The sequence below is a fragment of the Biomphalaria glabrata genome, chromosome 10 (genome assembly GCF_947242115.1).
Source record: "Biomphalaria glabrata chromosome 10, xgBioGlab47.1, whole genome shotgun sequence".
Classification (NCBI taxonomy): Eukaryota; Metazoa; Mollusca; class Gastropoda; family Planorbidae; genus Biomphalaria; species Biomphalaria glabrata.
In genome coordinates, this window is record NC_074720.1 from 119,612 (window position 1) to 139,554 (window position 19,943).

Genomic DNA, 19,943 nt, shown 5'->3' on the forward strand with positions numbered 1-19,943 from the left:
TGGGTGGATCTAGAATTTTAGATCTAGATAGACTAGATTTTTATTAAAATTCTAGATCTTTTCTATTAAGTAATAAAAACCTTTAAAATGTATTTTAATATGGATGAAGCTGAACAGAAAGGATTGGAAAATAGTCGATGCCAACGCAGAGGCTCTTGTTCTCGTATGAGCCATAGTTGTCTATTGACTGAAGGTGGTGGAGATAATTCAACAAGATGATTTACAATGTAATTCAAGAGATCTGTCTAGGTTAGTTCATTATTTTTCTTGAAGATTTCTATGATCAAGTCTAGATTTTCTAGATCTAGCATCATATACAATAATTTCTAGAGATCTAGTGCTAAGTCCTATACATATGGGATCTAGATCTAATCAAGATCTATCTAAAATCAGAATAAAAAATATGGAATGTCACACTAGATTTAGAATAGAATAGCAAAGTTTTACCAATATCTAGATTTTTAGTCCAGTAAATCAACTTATATAGATCAAAATATAAATTAAATTCACCTTTATCTATCCCTTAGTCTGATGGACTGTTAAGGCACCACACAAGGTTTGTCGACCATTCTTTTCCTCACCGTCTTTTGAATGACTAATTCCTGAGAATAGTAAACCGTTATTGTTAAAGAATATACAGGTAATCAGTGCTTTTTTGTAAAGAAATAGGTGCCGGAGCTCAGTGATGGATTGCCTTTTAACAACTAATAAATAAATAATAAACTTTAAAATACAAAAGTAACTTTTTCGCTGCATTGAAAAAAGTGCCGGTACGCTGTACCAGTGCTTACTGTAATGCTGCTGACCTGAAAAATTGTAGTTAAACTAAATAATACAGTAATATTAAGCCCATACTAATTAGTCTTAGATATATAGATCTAGAAATTATATTGACATTGTGTAGATCTAGTCAATCTAGATTTCAAAGCAAAGAAAACAGAAGAACGGTAGACCATAAGGCAAAGACGATAGGATTGACATGGACCAAGCTGAAGAAATCCAGAATATTTATTGAAAATTTTAAGTTAGATCTAGACTAATAATCTAGAATACTAGGACTATAGTAATCTATACATTCTTTTCTAGACTCTACTAGACAAACTCTAATGATGATTCTAATATTAAATATGTAGATCTAGAGCAGTGGTTCCCAAATTTTTTTGTCTAGTAGACCCCTTGCCATGTTTTCTGCTTTTCGGTACAACCCCTGCTTAACTTATATTTTTTTTTTTTGTATTTTTTTTTTTTAGATAAATTTTTTTAAATTTTTATTTTTATTTATTTTTTTATTTTTTTTAGATAATTTTTCTTTTTTTTTTTTTATTTTTTTTATTTTTCGAGAATTGACTTTCCCGGTACTGACTTCACTGTAGACCAGTGGTTCCCAAACTTTTATAAAAAAATTTTTATAATTTTTAAAAAATTTTTTTTTCTTTTTTTTTTTCCAAGAATTGACTATCTTGGGACTAACTTCACTGTAGACCAGTGGTTCCCAAAATTTTAGTAAAATTTTTTTTTTTTTTTTTTTGTTGTTTTTTTTATATAAAAAAAATTTTTTTAATTTTTTTTTTTCAATTTTTTTTTTTAGATAAATTTTTTTTTGTAATTTCTTTAGATAAATTTTGTTTTAAATTTTTTTTTTTTTTTTTGAGAATTCACTATCCCAGGACTGATTTCACTGTAGACCAGTGGTTCCCAAACATTCAGTAAATTTTTTTTTTTTTTTTTTTTTTATAAAATTTTTTTTTTTAATTTTTTTTTTTTTTTTTTTTTTTTTTTTAGTAAATTTTTATTTTTTTTTTTATAAAATTTTTTTTTTTAATTTTTTTTCTTTTTTTTTTAGTAAATTTTTTTTTTTTTTTTTCTTTTTTTTTTTTTTTTTTTAAATTTTTTTAGATAAATTTTGTTTTAAATTTTTTTTTTTTTTTTTTTTGAGAATTCACTATTGCGGGACTGACTTCACTGTAGACCAGTGGTTCCCAACCTTTTTTTTTTCGTAGACCCCTTGCCATGTTTTCTGCTTTTTGGTAGACCCCCTGCTTAACTTATATTGCTTTTTTTTTTCAATTTATTTGAAAACTAATTTCTAATTTTAGTGAGTTGAAGAGTAAAATGCAATTTAAAAATACATATAAGTATTAAATAATAACTCATTTTTATTGATAAAATTCAAATTTAACCAATTTAATATGTATTGCTGGAATCATCAAACACACTGGAAATGTTTTTTTACCCAGGCTTATCATCTGTTCCTATGGATGTCATGTTTCATACATTCTATAAAGAAGACATTCAAACAATAAATATTAATTAATTAATTTGTTTTAAGTATCATTGTAAAAATTTTCGCAAAGAGTTTCTCGTGTATCTTTCACGTGTCCGCCGAACTGTTTTCACTAAAGGGGAAGGGACGAAGGCGAGTAACTGGCGCCTTAGCCGGTAGGCTTCAAGCAGGAAGAGCTCATTAGCCACATAGCAGAAGGAAAACTGAATTTAAAAATCTGCTGCCTTGCAACTATTCCCAAACATGGGAAAGCTGTCGTGGGTCAACCCTGAGGAAAAATAAGGAGCTGGCAACCCCTAGGCAGTTTACAGCACACAGCGCTACACCCCATCAGAGCCTGTGACGCCACTGGTTCCAAACTGATCCCAAACTGTATATATTTCCTTTGCAAAGAATCACATAAGAAGCTTTTAATTTGATAACTCATGCCACCGATGTGCCCTTCAACTGTATTTTTGTTTAAAGAAATTCTTTTAATAATATCAGATGTAGGTGTGTGTAAAACAGTTTTCACAACTACAACGGCTGGTAAAATCAATGTTTTACCTATGTTTCCATATTTTGCTATAAGTAAAGAGATATTGTAAGATGCTCACAAACCAACATCTTCTCTATATATATATGATGTTGAAGTGAGATTGTGTGGGTCTATTCTTAACTTTATCTTTGAGTGCTAGAAAATTTTTAAATCTTTATCTATTTTGTTAGGGTGACATTGTCTCAGATGATCCTCTAGCAATTGGTTTCGTATCATTATTTTAAAAAAGTCACTAAGGCATCGGCTTGTTTGACAAGGAAGGAATGAATCCCAGTTTTAAATAATCAATGCTGGACAGTGTACATTTCTTTTTGTTAAACATTTGTTACATGCAGACAAAATTAAAATTTTTAAATAAGTATTGAGAAGATTCTTTGGTTTGATTAGCAGGATATATATTTAAATGATTTACCAAGATAAAAATCATATATTACTGTATAAAATAATTACATTAAATGAATGTAAAATTAAAAAAAGAGTGATTAAGTCCCTTAATGTAATTAACACCATTTTTTTTACAAAATACATTAAATTCTTACCATTACCTATCAATCAGTCTGTTGAACCATGGGGGCACCACACAAGATCTGTCAACAGCCCTTCTATATTCCTCTCTGTACTTAGCCCTGGATAAACCATTTCATGGCAGACCTGCCCATTCTTTCATGTCTTCACATTGCTCTCTGTCTTTCATTCTTCATCCTGGAACTCAATGGTCAAAGGAGCATAACCCTGGTATTATTTTCTGGAAATAAAAAAAGACTGATTTAGTCCCTTAATGTAATTAACACAATTTTTTTTATAAAAATACATTAAATTCTTACCATTACCAATCAATTAGTCTGTTGAACCATGGGGGCACCACACAAGATCTGTCAACAGCCCTTCTATATTCCTCTCTGTACTTAGCCCTGGATAAACCATTTCTTGGCAGACCTGCCCATTCTTTGATGTCTTTCCATCTCTCTGTCTTCCTTCTTTGTACACAAATGGGGAAAAAATGGACCATAATTCTTAAAAAAGAAATTTAATATCATTAAATAAAATTTAATTTAATTTCTAATTATTAATAAAATATCTTACCAGAATGCTAGCCACACTTTCTAAAACTATGACCAGTGCCTTATTTAAATCTTGAATTATATTTCTAGTCTAGGAGTTCCAATCAATTTTGTTGTATACAAAGGCCATGATACTGATTATAGAAATATGCCAGATGTCTGTTTCAGCATCTGAGTAAATAAATTAATGAAACTCCTATGACTCTAAGTTAGGGTAATGTCATCTTTCATATCTGTATTAAAAAAACAAAAAAAAAAAACAAAAAAAAACTGGACATACATTCCTCATTATCAGTTCCCATCCTGTTTGTCATTTAAATATTTTGGACATTCCTTTTACATTCCAGCCAAGATCTTGCAGCGGACAGTAGAAAATGGCAGTTTGAACTTCAGATCATTGTGTCAACCGTCTCGTGCAAACCACAAAACCAGGCAGTGTAATCAAGATCTACCTAAGAATGAAAAATACTATCAGATACAATTTCACATTACATCTAAAAAAGGATAGCTATATTTAACTTGATCTAGTAGAAGATGTACAACTATCATACCCATATAATGTAGATTAACAAACTGATTCAAGATAAATACTATTATCTTCTTATCTTATATAATACAGACGTTACTTTAAAAAAGAAGATGATTACGTCCTACGCGTCAAACATTTAGTCATGCATATTAACCAATGACTTAAATTCTGCCAAGTCACTGGTTTTCCTGGCTAGCTCAGGCAACCCATTCCATGCTCTAATAGCACTAGGGAAGAAGGAGTATTTGTACAAATTTGTCCTAGCATATGGGACGAGGAATGTGCCTTTATCTTTGTGTCTTTCAGAGTATTTTATTAAATTTTGTTTTTGTATTTGAAGATTATGGTTCAGTGTTTTATGTATGATTGCTACTTTACATTTGAGCCTTCTGTCCTGAAGACTTTCTAAATTTAGTGATTTTACTAAAGGTGTTACTCTAGTGAAATGTGAATATTCGTTTGTTATGAATCGCACTGCTCTATTTTGTGTCTGTTCTAGTTTCTTAATGTTTTCTTGAGTTGTGGGGTCCCAAACGGAGGATGCATATTCTATTATTGGCCTAACCAAAGTTTTAAATAACATTTTAGTTTTATGTTCTTATTTGATTTATAGAAATTTCTTTTAATAAATCCTAATGCTTTGTTTGATTTTTTTGTAGTTTCATCAATATGTGGATTCCATGACAGTTTTTCATTTATTATAACACCTAGGTATTTTGCGTTTTTAGTCTGTGTTACTGGTTTGCCATGAATAAGATAAGTGGAATTAATTTGTTTTAGTTTTTTTGTTACTCTTAACAACTGACATTTTTCTGGGTGGAAAGACATGCTCCAATTTGATTCCCATTTCTGTAATTCATCTAATTCTCTTTGTAAAATATCTGTGTCTTGTGTTGTTTTTATTGTTCTATATATTATGCAATCGTCTGCAAATAATCTGACTTTTGTTCCTGAAGTAATGCAATTTGGTAAATCATTTATGTAAATTAAAAATAGTAGTGGACCCAAGACTGTTCCTTGAGGTACACCTGAGTTTACTATTATCGGTGTTGATTTAGAGCCATTTATTATTACAGTTTGTTCTCTCCCTATCAGAAAGTCCTTAATCCACTGATGCAGTGGACCATTAATGCCGAAATATTTTAATTTTTTAAGCAAACTATGGTGGTGAACTTTGTCAAAAGCCTTAGAAAAATCTAGTAAGATAGCATCTATTTGTTCACTATTATATTAAGCCAATCCTACAACCATACTACTTGTATACATAAAATTGGGTGGATCTAGAATTTTAGATCTAGATAGACTAGATTTTTATTAAAATTCTAGATCTTTTCTATTAAGTAATAAAAACCTTTAAAATGTATTTTAATATGGATGAAGCTGAACAGAAAGGATTGGAAAATAGTCGATGCCAACGCAGAGGCTCTTGTTCTCGTATGAGCCATAGTTGTCTATTGACTGAAGGTGGTGGAGATAATTCAACAAGATGATTTACAATGTAATTCAAGAGATCTGTCTAGGTTAGTTCATTATTTTTCTTGAAGATTTCTATGATCGTCTAGATTTTCTAGATCTAGCATCATATACAATAATTTCTAGAGATCTAGTGCTAAGTCCTATACATATGGGATCTAGATCAAATCAAGATCTATCTAAAATCAGAATAAAAAATATGGAATGTCACACTAGATTTAGAATAGAATAGCAAAGTTTTACCAATATCTAGATTTTTAGTCCAGTAAATCAACTTATATAGATCAAAATATAAATTAAATTCACCTTTATCTATCCCTTAGTCTGATGGACTGTTAAGGCACCACACAAGGTTTGTCGACCATTCTTTTCCTCACCGTCTTTTGAATGACTAATTCCTGAGAATAGTAAACCGTTATTGTTAAAGAATATACAGGTAATCAGTGCTTTTTTGTAAAGAAATAGGTGCCGGAGCTCAGTGATGGATTGCCTTTTAACAACTAATAAATAAATAATAAACTTTAAAATACAAAAGTAACTTTTTCGCTGCATTGAAAAAAGTGCCGGTACGCTGTACCAGTGCTTACTGTAATGCTGCTGACCTGAAAAATTGTAGTTAAACTAAATAATACAGTAATATTAAGCCCATACTAATTAGTCTTAGATATATAGATCTAGAAATTATATTGACATTGTGTAGATCTAGTCAATCTAGATTTCAAAGCAAAGAAAACAGAAGAACGGTAGACCATAAGGCAAAGACGATAGGATTGACATGGACCAAGCTGAAGAAATCCAGATAATTTATTGAAAATTTTAAGTTAGATCTAGACTAATAATCTAGAATACTAGGACTATAGTAATCTATACATTCTTTTCTAGACTCTACTAGACAAACTCTAATGATGATTCTAATATTAAATATGTAGATCTAGAGCAGTGGATCCCAAATTTTTTTGTCTCGTAGACCCCTTGCCATGTTTTCTGCTTTTCGGTAAAACCCCTGCTTAACTTATATTTTTTTTTTTGGTATTTTTTTTTTTTAGATAAATTTTTTTAAATTTTTATTTTTATTTATTTTTTTATTTTTTTTAGATAATTTTTTTTTTTTTTTTTTAATTTTTTTTTTTTTTCGAGAATTGACTTTCCCGGTACTGACTTCACTGTAGACCAGTGGTTCCCAAACTTTTATAAAAAAATTTTTATAATTTTTAAAAAATTTTTTTTTTTTTTTTTTTTTCCGAGAATTGACTATCTTGGGACTAACTTCACTGTAGACCAGTGGTTCCCAAAATTTTAGTAAAATTTTTTTTTTTTTTTTTGTTGTTTTTTTTATAAAAAAAAATTTTTTTTTTTTTTTTTTCAATTTTTTTTTTTAGATAATTTTTTTTTTGTAATTTCTTTAGATAAATTTTGTTTTAAATTTTTTTTTTTTTTTTCAGAATTCACTATCCCAGGACTGATTTCACTGTAGACCAGTGGTTCCCAAACATTCAGTAAATTTTTTTTTTTATTTTTTTTTTTTTTTTTTTATAAAATTTTTTTTTTTTAATTTTTTTTTTTTTTTTTTTAGTAAATTTTTTTTTTTTTTTTTTTATAAAATTTTTTTTTTTAATTTTTTTTTTTTTTTTTTAGTAAATTTTTTTTTTTTTTTTTTCTTTTTTTTTTTTTTGTTAAATTTTTTTAGATAAATTTTGTTTTAAATTTTTTTTTTTTTTTTTTTTTTGAGAATTCACTATTGCGGGACTGACTTCACTGTAGACCAGTGGTTCCCAAACTTTTTGTTTCGTAGACCCCTTGCTATGTTTTCTGCTTTTTGGTAGACCCCCTGCTTAACTTATATTGCTTTTTTTTTTCAATTTATTTGAAAACTAATTTCTAATTTTAGTGAGTTGAAGAGTAAAATGCAATTTAAAAATACATATAAGTATTAAATAATAACTCATTTTTATTGATAAAATTCAAATTTAACCAATTTAATATGTATTGCTGGAATCATCAAACACACTGGAAATGTTTTTTTACCCAGGCTTATCATCTGTTCCTATGGATGTCATGTTTCATACATTCTATAAAGAAGACATTCAAACAATAAATATTAATTAATTAATTTGTTTTAAGTATCATTGTAAAAATTTTCGCAAAGAGTTTCTCGTGTATCTTTCACGTGTCCGCCGAACTGTTTTCACTAAAGGGGAAGGGACGAAGGCGAGTAACTGGCGCCTTAGCCGGTAGGCTTCAAGCAGGAAGAGCTCATTAGCCACATAGCAGAAGGAAAACTGAATTTAAAAATCTGCTGCCTTGCAACTATTCCCAAACATGGGAAAGCTGTCGTGGGTCAACCCTGAGGAAAAATAAGGAGCTGGCAACCCCTAGGCAGTTTACAGCACACAGCGCTACACCCCATCAGAGCCTGTGACGCCACTGGTTCCAAACTGATCCCAAACTGTATATATTTCCTTTGCAAAGAATCACATAAGAAGCTTTTAATTTGATAACTCATGCCACCGATGTGCCCTTCAACTGTATTTTTGTTTAAAGAAATTCTTTTAATAATATCAGATGTAGGTGTGTGTAAAACAGTTTTCACAACTACAACAGCTGGTAAAATCAATGTTTTACCTATGTTTCCATATTTTGCTATAAGTAAAGAGATATTGTAAGATGCTCACAAACCAACATCTTCTATATATATATATGATGTTGAAGTGAGATTGTGTGGGTCTATTCTTAACTTTATCTTTGAGTGCTAGAAAATTTTTAAATCTTTATCTATTTTGTTAGGGTGACATTGTCTCAGATGATCCTCTAGCAATTGGTTTCGTATCATTATTTTAAAAAAGTCACTAAGGCATCGGCTTGTTTGACAAGGAAGGAATGAATCCCAGTTTTAAATAATCAATGCTGGACAGTGTACATTTCTTTTTGTTAAACATTTGTTACATGCAGACAAAATTAAAATTTTTAAATAAGTATTGAGAAGATTCTTTGGTTTGATTAGCAGGATATATATTTAAATGATTTACCAAGATAAAAATCATATATTACTGTATAAAATAATTACATTAAATGAATGTAAAATTAAAAAAAGAGTGATTAAGTCCCTTAATGTAATTAACACCATTTTTTTTACAAAATACATTAAATTCTTACCATTACCTATCAATCAGTCTGTTGAACCATGGGGGCACCACACAAGATCTGTCAACAGCCCTTCTATATTCCTCTCTGTACTTAGCCCTGGATAAACCATTTCATGGCAGACCTGCCCATTCTTTCATGTCTTCACATTGCTCTCTGTCTTTCATTCTTCATCCTGGAACTCAATGGTCAAAGGAGCATAACCCTGGTATTATTTTCTGGAAATAAAAAAAGACTGATTTAGTCCCTTAATGTAATTAACACAATTTTTTTTTAAAAATACATTAAATTCTTACCATTACCAATCAATTAGTCTGTTGAACCATGGGGGCACCACACAAGATCTGTCAACAGCCCTTCTATATTCCTCTCTGTACTTAGCCCTGGATAAACCATTTCTTGGCAGACCTGCCCATTCTTTGATGTCTTTCCATCTCTCTGTCTTCCTTCTTTGTACACAAATGGGGAAAAAATGGACCATAATTCTTAAAAAAGAAATTTAATATCATTAAATAAAATTTAATTTAATTTCTAATTATTAATAAAATATCTTACCAGAATGCTAGCCACACTTTCTAAAACTATGACCAGTGCCTTATTTAAATCTTGAATTATATTTCTAGTCTAGGAGTTCCAATCAATTTTGTTGTATACAAAGGCCATGATACTGATTATAGAAATATGCCAGATGTCTGTTTCAGCATCTGAGTAAATAAATTAATGAAACTCCTATGACTCTAAGTTAGGGTAATGTCATCTTTCATATCTGTATTAAAAAAACAAAAAAAAAAAACAAAAAAAAACTGGACATACATTCCTCATTATCAGTTCCCATCCTGTTTGTCATTTAAATATTTTGGACATTCCTTTTACATTCCAGCCAAGATCTTGCAGCGGACAGTAGAAAATGGCAGTTTGAACTTCAGATCATTGTGTCAACCGTCTCGTGCAAACCACAAAACCAGGCAGTGTAATCAAGATCTACCTAAGAATGAAAAATACTATCAGATACAATTTCACATTACATCTAAAAAAGGATAGCTATATTTAACTTGATCTAGTAGAAGATGTACAACTATCATACCCATATAATGTAGATTAACAAACTGATTCAAGATAAATACTATTATCTTCTTATCTTATATAATACAGACGTTACTTTAAAAAAGAAGATGATTACGTCCTACGCGTCAAACATTTAGTCATGCATATTAACCAATGACTTAAATTCTGCCAAGTCACTGGTTTTCCTGGCTAGCTCAGGCAACCCATTCCATGCTCTAATAGCACTAGGGAAGAAGGAGTATTTGTACAAATTTGTCCTAGCATATGGGACGAGGAATGTGCCTTTATCTTTGTGTCTTTCAGAGTATTTTATTAAATTTTGTTTTTGTATTTGAAGATTATGGTTCAGTGTTTTATGTGTATTGCTACTTTACTTTTGAGCCTTCTGTCCTGAAGACTTTCTAAATTTAGTGATTTTACTAAAGGTGTTACTCTAGTGAAATGTGAATATTCGTTTGTTATGAATCGCACTGCTCTATTTTGTGTCTGTTCTAGTTTCTTAATGTTTTCTTGAGTTGTGGGGTCCCAAACGGAGGATGCATATTCTATTATTGGCCTAACCAAAGTTTTAAATAACATTTTAGTTTTATGTTCTTATTTGATTTATAGAAATTTCTTTTAATAAATCCTAATGATTTGTTTGATTTTTTTGTAGTTTCATCAATATGTGGATTCCATGACAGTTTTTCATTTATTATAACACCTAGGTATTTTGCGTTTTTAGTCTGTGTTACTGGTTTGCCACGAATAAGATAAGTGGAATTAATTTGTTTTAGTTTTTTTGTTACTCTTAACAACTGACATTTTTCTGGGTGGAAAGACATGCTCCAATTTGATTCCCATTTCTGTAATTCATCTAATTCTCTTTGTAAAATATCTGTGTCTTGTGTTGTTTTTATTGTTCTATATATTATGCAATCGTCTGCAAATAATCTGACTTTTGTTCCTGAAGTAATGCAATTTGGTAAATCATTTATGTAAATTAAAAATAGTAGTGGACCCAAGACTGTTCCTTGAGGTACACCTGAGTTTACTATTATCGGTGTTGATTTAGAGCCATTTATTATTACAGTTTGTTCTCTCCCTATCAGAAAGTCCTTAATCCACTGATGCAGTGGACCATTAATGCCGAAATATTTTAATTTTTTAAGCAAACTATGGTGGTGAACTTTGTCAAAAGCCTTAGAAAAATCTAGTAAGATAGCATCTATTTGTTCACTATTATATTAAGCCAATCCTACACCCATACTACTTGTATACATAAAATTGGGTGGATCTAGAATTTTAGATCTAGATAGACTAGATTTTTATTAAAATTCTAGATCTTTTCTATTAAGTAATAAAAACCTTTAAAATGTATTTTAATATGGATGAAGCTGAACAGAAAGGATTGGAAAATAGTCGATGCCAACGCAGAGGCTCTTGTTCTCGTATGAGCCATAGTTGTCTATTGACTGAAGGTGGTGGAGATAATTCAACAAGATGATTTACAATGTAATTCAAGAGATCTGTCTAGGTTAGTTCATTATTTTTCTTGAAGATTTCTATGATCAAGTCTAGATTTTCTAGATCTAGCATCATATACAATAATTTCTAGAGATCTAGTGCTAAGTCCTATACATATGGGATCTAGATCTAATCAAGATCTATCTAAAATCAGAATAAAAAATATGGAATGTCACACTAGATTTAGAATAGAATAGCAAAGTTTTACCAATATCTAGATTTTTAGTCCAGTAAATCAACTTATATAGATCAAAATATAAATTAAATTCACCTTTATCTATCCCTTAGTCTGATGGACTGTTAAGGCACCACACAAGGTTTGTCGACCATTCTTTTCCTCACCGTCTTTTGAATGACTAATTCCTGAGAATAGTAAACCGTTATTGTTAAAGAATATACAGGTAATCAGTGCTTTTTTGTAAAGAAATAGGTGCCGGAGCTCAGTGATGGATTGCCTTTTAACAACTAATAAATAAATAATAAACTTTAAAATACAAAAGTAACTTTTTCGCTGCATTGAAAAAAGTGCCGGTACACTGTACCAGTGCTTACTGTAATGCTGCTGACCTGAAAAATTGTAGTTAAACTAAATAATACAGTAATATTAAGCCCATACTAATTAGTCTTAGATATATAGATCTAGAAATTATATTGACATTGTGTAGATCTAGTCAATCTAGATTTCAAAGCAAAGAAAACAGAAGAACGGTAGACCATAAGGCAAAGACGATAGGATTGACATGGACCAAGCTGAAGAAATCCAGAATATTTATTGAAAATTTTAAGTTAGATCTAGACTAATAATCTAGAATACTAGGACTATAGTAATCTATACATTCTTTTCTAAACTCTACTAGACAAACTCTAATGATGATTCTAATATTAAATATGTAGATCTAGAGCAGTGGTTCCCAAATTTTTTTGTCTCGTAGACCCCTTGCCATGTTTTCTGCTTTTCGGTAAAACCCCTGCTTAACTTATATTTTTTTTTTTTTGTATTTTTTTTTTTTAGATAAATTTTTTTTTAATTTTTATTTTTATTTATTTTTTTATTTTTTTTAGATAATTTTTTTTTTTTTTTTAATTTTTTTTATTTTTCGAGAATTGACTTTCCCGGTACTGACTTCACTGTAGACCAGTGGTTCCCAAACTTTTATAAAAAAATTTTTATAATTTAAAAAAAAAATTTTTTTATTTTTTTTTTTCCGAGAATTGACTATCTTGGGACTAACTTCACTGTAGACCAGTGGTTCCCAAAATTTTAGTAAAATTTTTTTTTTTTTTTTTGTTGTTTTTTTTATAAAAAAAAATTTTTTTAAATTTTTTTTTTTCAATTTTTTTTTTAGATAAATTTTTTTTTGTAATTTCTTTAGATAAATTTTGTTTTAAATTTTTTTTTTTTTTTCAGAATTCACTATCCCAGGACTGATTTCACTGTAGACCAGTGGTTCCCAAACATTCAGTAAATTTTTTTTTTATTTTTTTTTTATTTTTTTTATAAAATTTTTTTTTTTTTAATTTTTTTTTTTTTTTTTTAGTAAATTTTTTTTTTTTTTTTTTTTTATAAAATTTTTTTTTTTAATTTTTTTTTTTTTTTTTTAGTAAATTTTTTTTTTTTTTTTTTCTTTTTTTTTTTTTTTTTTTAAATTTTTTTAGATAAATTTTGTTTTAAATTTTTTTTTTTTTTTTTTTTTGAGAATTCACTATTGCGGGACTGACTTCACTGTAGACCAGTGGTTCCCAAACTTTTTTGTTTCGTAGACCCCTTGCCATGTTTTCTGCTTTTTGGTAGACCCCCTGCTTAACTTATATTGCTTTTTTTTTTCAATTTATTTGAAAACTAATTTCTAATTTTAGTGAGTTGAAGAGTAAAATGCAATTTAAAAATACATATAAGTATTTAATAATAACTCATTTTTATTGATAAAATTCAAATTTAACCAATTTAATATGTATTGCTGGAATCATCAAACACACTGGAAATGTTTTTTTACCCAGGCTTATCATCTGTTCCTATGGATGTCATGTTTCATACATTCTATAAAGAAGACATTCAAACAATAAATATTAATTAATTAATTTGTTTTAAGTATCATTGTAAAAATTTTCGCAAAGAGTTTCTCGTGTATCTTTCACGTGTCCGCCGAACTGTTTTCACTAAAGGGGAAGGGACGAAGGCGAGTAACTGGCGCCTTAGCCGGTAGGCTTCAAGCAGGAAGAGCTCATTAGCCACATAGCAGAAGGAAAACTGAATTTAAAAATCTGCTGCCTTGCAACTATTCCCAAACATGGGAAAGCTGTCGTGGGTCAACCCTGAGGAAAAATAAGGAGCTGGCAACCCCTAGGCAGTTTACAGCACACAGCGCTACACCCCATCAGAGCCTGTGACGCCACTGGTTCCAAACTGATCCCAAACTGTATATATTTCCTTTGCAAAGAATCAAATAAGAAGCTTTTAATTTGATAACTCATGCCACCGATGTGCCCTTCAACTGTATTTTTGTTTAAAGAAATTCTTTTAATAATATCAGATGTAGGTGTGTGTAAAACAGTTTTCACAACTACAACAGCTGGTAAAATCAATGTTTTACCTATGTTTCCATATTTTGCTATAAGTAAAGAGATATTGTAAGATGCTCACAAACCAACATCTTCTCTATATATATATGATGTTGAAGTGAGATTGTGTGGGTCTATTCTTAACTTTATCTTTGAGTGCTAGAAAATTTTTAAATCTTTATCTATTTTGTTAGGGTGACATTGTCTCAGATGATCCTCTAGCAATTGGTTTCGTATCATTATTTTAAAAAAGTCACTAAGGCATCGGCTTGTTTGACAAGGAAGGAATGAATCCCAGTTTTAAATAATCAATGCTGGACAGTGTACATTTCTTTTTGTTAAACATTTGTTACATGCAGACAAAATTAAAATTTTTAAATAAGTATTGAGAAGATTCTTTGGTTTGATTAGCAGGATATATATTTAAATGATTTACCAAGATAAAAATCATATATTACTGTATAAAATAATTACATTAAATGAATGTAAAATTAAAAAAAGAGTGATTAAGTCCCTTAATGTAATTAACACCATTTTTTTTACAAAATACATTAAATTCTTACCATTACCTATCAATCAGTCTGTTGAACCATGGGGGCACCACACAAGATCTGTCAACAGCCCTTCTATATTCCTCTCTGTACTTAGCCCTGGATAAACCATTTCATGGCAGACCTGCCCATTCTTTCATGTCTTCACATTGCTCTCTGTCTTTCATTCTTCATCCTGGAACTCAATGGTCAAAGGAGCATAACCCTGGTATTATTTTCTGGAAATAAAAAAAGACTGATTTAGTCCCTTAATGTAATTAACACAATTTTTTTATAAAAATACATTAAATTCTTACCATTACCAATCAATTAGTCTGTTGAACCATGGGGGCACCACACAAGATCTGTCAACAGCCCTTCTATATTCCTCTCTGTACTTAGCCCTGGATAAACCATTTCTTGGCAGACCTGCCCATTCTTTGATGTCTTTCCATCTCTCTGTCTTCCTTCTTTGTACACAAATGGGGAAAAAATGGACCATAATTCTTAAAAAAGAAATTTAATATCATTAAATAAAATTTAATTTAATTTCTAATTATTAATAAAATATCTTACCAGAATGCTAGCCACACTTTCTAAAACTATGACCAGTGCCTTATTTAAATCTTGAATTATATTTCTAGTCTAGGAGTTTCAATCAATTTTGTTGTATACAAAGGCCATGATACTGATTATAGAAATATGCCAGATGTCTGTTTCAGCATCTGAGTAAATAAATTAATGAAACTCCTATGACTCTAAGTTAGGGTAATGTCATCTTTCATATCTGTATTAAAAAAACAAAAAAAAAAAACAAAAAAAAACTGGACATACATTCCTCATTATCAGTTCCCATCCTGTTTGTCATTTAAATATTTTGGACATTCCTTTTACATTCCAGCCAAGATCTTGCAGCGGACAGTAGAAAATGGCAGTTTGAACTTCAGATCATTGTGTCAACCGTCTCGTGCAAACCACAAAACCAGGCAGTGTAATCAAGATCTACCTAAGAATGAAAAATACTATCAGATACAATTTCACATTACATCTAAAAAAGGATAGCTATATTTAACTTGATCTAGTAGAAGATGTACAACTATCATACCCATATAATGTAGATTAACAAACTGATTCAAGATAAATACTATTATCTTCTTATCTTATATAATACAGACGTTACTTTAAAAAAGAAGATGATTACGTCCTACGCGTCAAACATTTAGTCATGCATATTAACCAATGACTTAAATTCTGCCAAGTCACTGGTTTTCCTGGCTAGCTCAGGCAACCCATTCCATGCTCTAATAGCACTAGGGAAGAAGGAGTATTTGTACAAATTTGTCCTAGCATATGGGACGAGGAATGTGCCTTTATCTTTGTGTCTTTCAGAGTATTTTATTAAATTTTGTTTTTGTATTTGAAGATTATGGTTCAGTGTTTTATGTATGATTGCTACTTTACTTTTGAGCCTTCTGTCCTGAAGACTTTCTAAATTTAGTGATTTTACTAAAGGTGTTACTCTAGTCAAATGTGAATATTCGTTTGTTATGAATCGCACTGCTCTATTTTGTGTCTGTTCTAGTTTCTTAATGTTTTCTTGAGTTGTGGGGTCCCAAACGGAGGATGCATATTCTATTATTGGCCTAACCAAAGTTTTAAATAACATTTTAGTTTTATGTTCTTATTTGATTTATAGAAATTTCTTTTAATAAATTCTAATGCTTTGTTTGATTTTTTTGTAGTTTCATCAATATGTGGATTCCATGACAGTTTTTCATTTATTATAACACCTAGGTATTTTGCGTTTTTAGTCTGTGTTACTGGTTTGCCATGAATAAGATAAGTGGAATTAATTTGTTTTAGTTTTTTTGTTACTCTTAACAACTGACATTTTTCTTGGTGGAAAGACATGCTCCAATTTGATTCCCATTTCTGTAATTCATCTAATTCTCTTTGTAAAATATCTGTGTCTTGTGTTGTTTTTATTGTTCTATATATTATGCAATCGTCTGCAAATAATCTGACTTTTGTTCCTGAAGTAATGCAATTTGGTAAATCATTTATGTAAATTAAAAATAGTAGTGGACCCAAGACTGTTCCTTGAGGTACACCTGAGTTTACTATTATCGGTGTTGATTTAGAGCCATTTATTATTACAGTTTGTTCTCTCCCTATCAGAAAGTCCTTAATCCACTGATGCAGTGGACCATTAATGCCGAAATATTTTAATTTTTTAAGCAAACTATGGTGGTGAACTTTGTCAAAAGCCTTAGAAAAATCTAGTAAGATAGCATCTATTTGTTCACTATTATATTAAGCCAATCCTACACCCATACTACTTGTATACATAAAATTGGGTGGATCTAGAATTTTAGATCTAGATAGACTAGATTTTTATTAAAATTCTAGATCTTTTCTATTAAGTAATAAAAACCTTTAAAATGTATTTTAATATGGATGAAGCTGAACAGAAAGGATTGGAAAATAGTCGATGCCAACGCAGAGGCTCTTGTTCTCGTATGAGCCATAGTTGTCTATTGACTGAAGGTGGTGGAGATAATTCAACAAGATGATTTACAATGTAATTCAAGAGATCTGTCTAGGTTAGTTCATTATTTTTCTTGAAGATTTCTATGATCAAGTCTAGATTTTCTAGATCTAGCATCATATACAATAATTTCTAGAGATCTAGTGCTAAGTCCTATACATATGGGATCTAGATCTAATCAAGATCTATCTAAAATCAGAATAAAAAATATGGAATGTCACACTAGATTTAGAATAGAATAGCAAAGTTTTACCAATATCTAGATTTTTAGTCCAGTAAATCAACTTATATAGATCAAAATATAAATTAAATTCACCTTTATCTATCCCTTAGTCTGATGGACTGTTAAGGCACCACACAAGGTTTGTCGACCATTCTTTTCCTCACCGTCTTTTGAATGACTAATTCCTGAGAATAGTAAACCGTTATTGTTAAAGAATATACAGGTAATCAGTGCTTTTTTGTAAAGAAATAGGTGCCGGAGCTCAGTGATGGATTGCCTTTTAACAACTAATAAATAAATAATAAACTTTAAAATACAAAAGTAACTTTTTCGCTGCATTGAAAAAAGTGCCGGTACGCTGTACCAGTGCTTACTGTAATGCTGCTGACCTGAAAAATTGTAGTTAAACTAAATAATACAGTAATATTAAGCCCATACTAATTAGTCTTAGATATATAGATCTAGAAATTATATTGACATTGTGTAGATCTAGTCAATCTAGATTTCAAAGCAAAGAAAACAGAAGAACGGTAGACCATAAGGCAAAGACGATAGGATTGACATGGACCAAGTTGAAGAAATCCAGAATATTTATTGAAAATTTTAAGTTAGATCTAGACTAATAATCTAGAATACTAGGACTATAGTAATCTATACATTCTTTTCTAGACTCTACTAGACAAACTCTAATGATGATTCTAATATTAAATATGTAGATCTAGAGCAGTGGTTCCCAAATTTTTTTGTCTCGTAGACCCCTTGCCATGTTTTCTGCTTTTCGGTAAAACCCCTGCTTAACTTATATTTTTTTTTTTTTGTATTTTTTTTTTTTAGATAAATTTTTTTTAAATTTTTATTTTTATTTATTTTTTTATTTTTTTTAGATAATTTTTTTTTTTTTTTTTTAATTTTTTTTTTTTTTCGAGAATTGACTTTCCCGGTACTGACTTCACTGTAGACCAGTGGTTCCCAAACTTTTATAAAAAAATTTGTATAATTTTTAAAAAAAAATTTTTTATTTTTTTTTTCCGAGAATTGACTATCTTGGGACTAACTTCACTGTAGACCAGTGGTTCCCAAAATTTTAATAAAATTTTTTTTTTTTTTTTTTTGTTGTTTTTTTTATAAAAAAAAATTTTTTTTAATTTTTTTTTTTCAATTTTTTTTTTTAGATAAATTTTTTTTTGTAATTTCTTTAGATAAATTTTGTTTTAAATTTTTTTTTTTTTTTCAGAATTCACTATCCCAGGACTAATTTCACTGTAGACCAGTGGTTCCCAAACATTCAGTAAATTTTTTTTTTATTTTTTTTTTTTTTTTTTTATAAAATTTTTTTTTTTTAATTTTTTTTTTTTTTTTTTTAGTAAATTTTTTTTTTTTTTTTTTTTGATAAATTTTTTTTTTTTAATTTTTTTTTTTTTTTTAGGAAATTTTTTTTTTTTTTTTTTTTTTTTTTTTTTTTTTTTTTTTTTAAATTTTTTTAGATAAATTTTGTTTTAAATTTTTTTTTTTTTTTTTTTTTTGAGAATTCACTATTGCGGGACTGACTTCACTGTAGACCAGTGGTTCCCAAACTTTTTTGTTTCGTAGACCCCTTGCCATGTTTTCTGCTTTTTGGTAGACCCCCTGCTTAACTTATATTGCTTTTTTTTTTCAATTTATTTGAAAACTAATTTCTAATTTTAGTGAGTTGAAGAGTAAAATGCAATTTAAAAATACATATAAGTATTAAATAATAACTCATTTTTATTGATAAAATTCAAATTTAACCAATTTAATATGTATTGCTGGAATCATCAAACACACTGGAAATGTTTTTTTACCCAGGCTTATCATCTGTTCCTATGGATGTCATGTTTCATACATTCTATAAAGAAGACATTCAAACAATAAATATTAATTAATTAATTTGTTTTAAGTATCATTGTAAAAATTTTCGCAAAGAGTTTCTCGTGTATCTTTCACGTGTCCGCCGAACTGTTTTCACTAAAGGGGAAGGGACGAAGGCGAGTAACTGGCGCCTTAGCCGGTAGGCTTCAAGCAGGAAGAGCTCATTAGCTACATAGCAGAAGGAAAACTGAATTTAAAAATCTGCTGCCTTGCAACTATTCCCAAACATGGGAAAGCTGTCGTGGGTCAACCCTGAGGAAAAATAAGGAGCTGGCAACCCCTAGGCAGTTTACAGCACACAGCGCTACACCCCATCAGAGCCTGTGACGCCACTGGTTCCAAACTGATCCCAAACTGTATATATTTCCTTTGCAAAGAATCACATAAGAAGCTTTTAATTTGATAACTCATGCCACCGATGTGCCCTTGAACTGTATTTTTGTTTAAAGAAATTCTTTTAATAATATCAGATGTAGGTGTGTGTAAAACAGTTTTCACAACTACAACGGCTGGTAAAATCAATGTTTTACCTATGTTTCCATATTTTGCTATAAGTAAAGAGATATTGTAAGATGCTCACAAACCAACATCTTCTC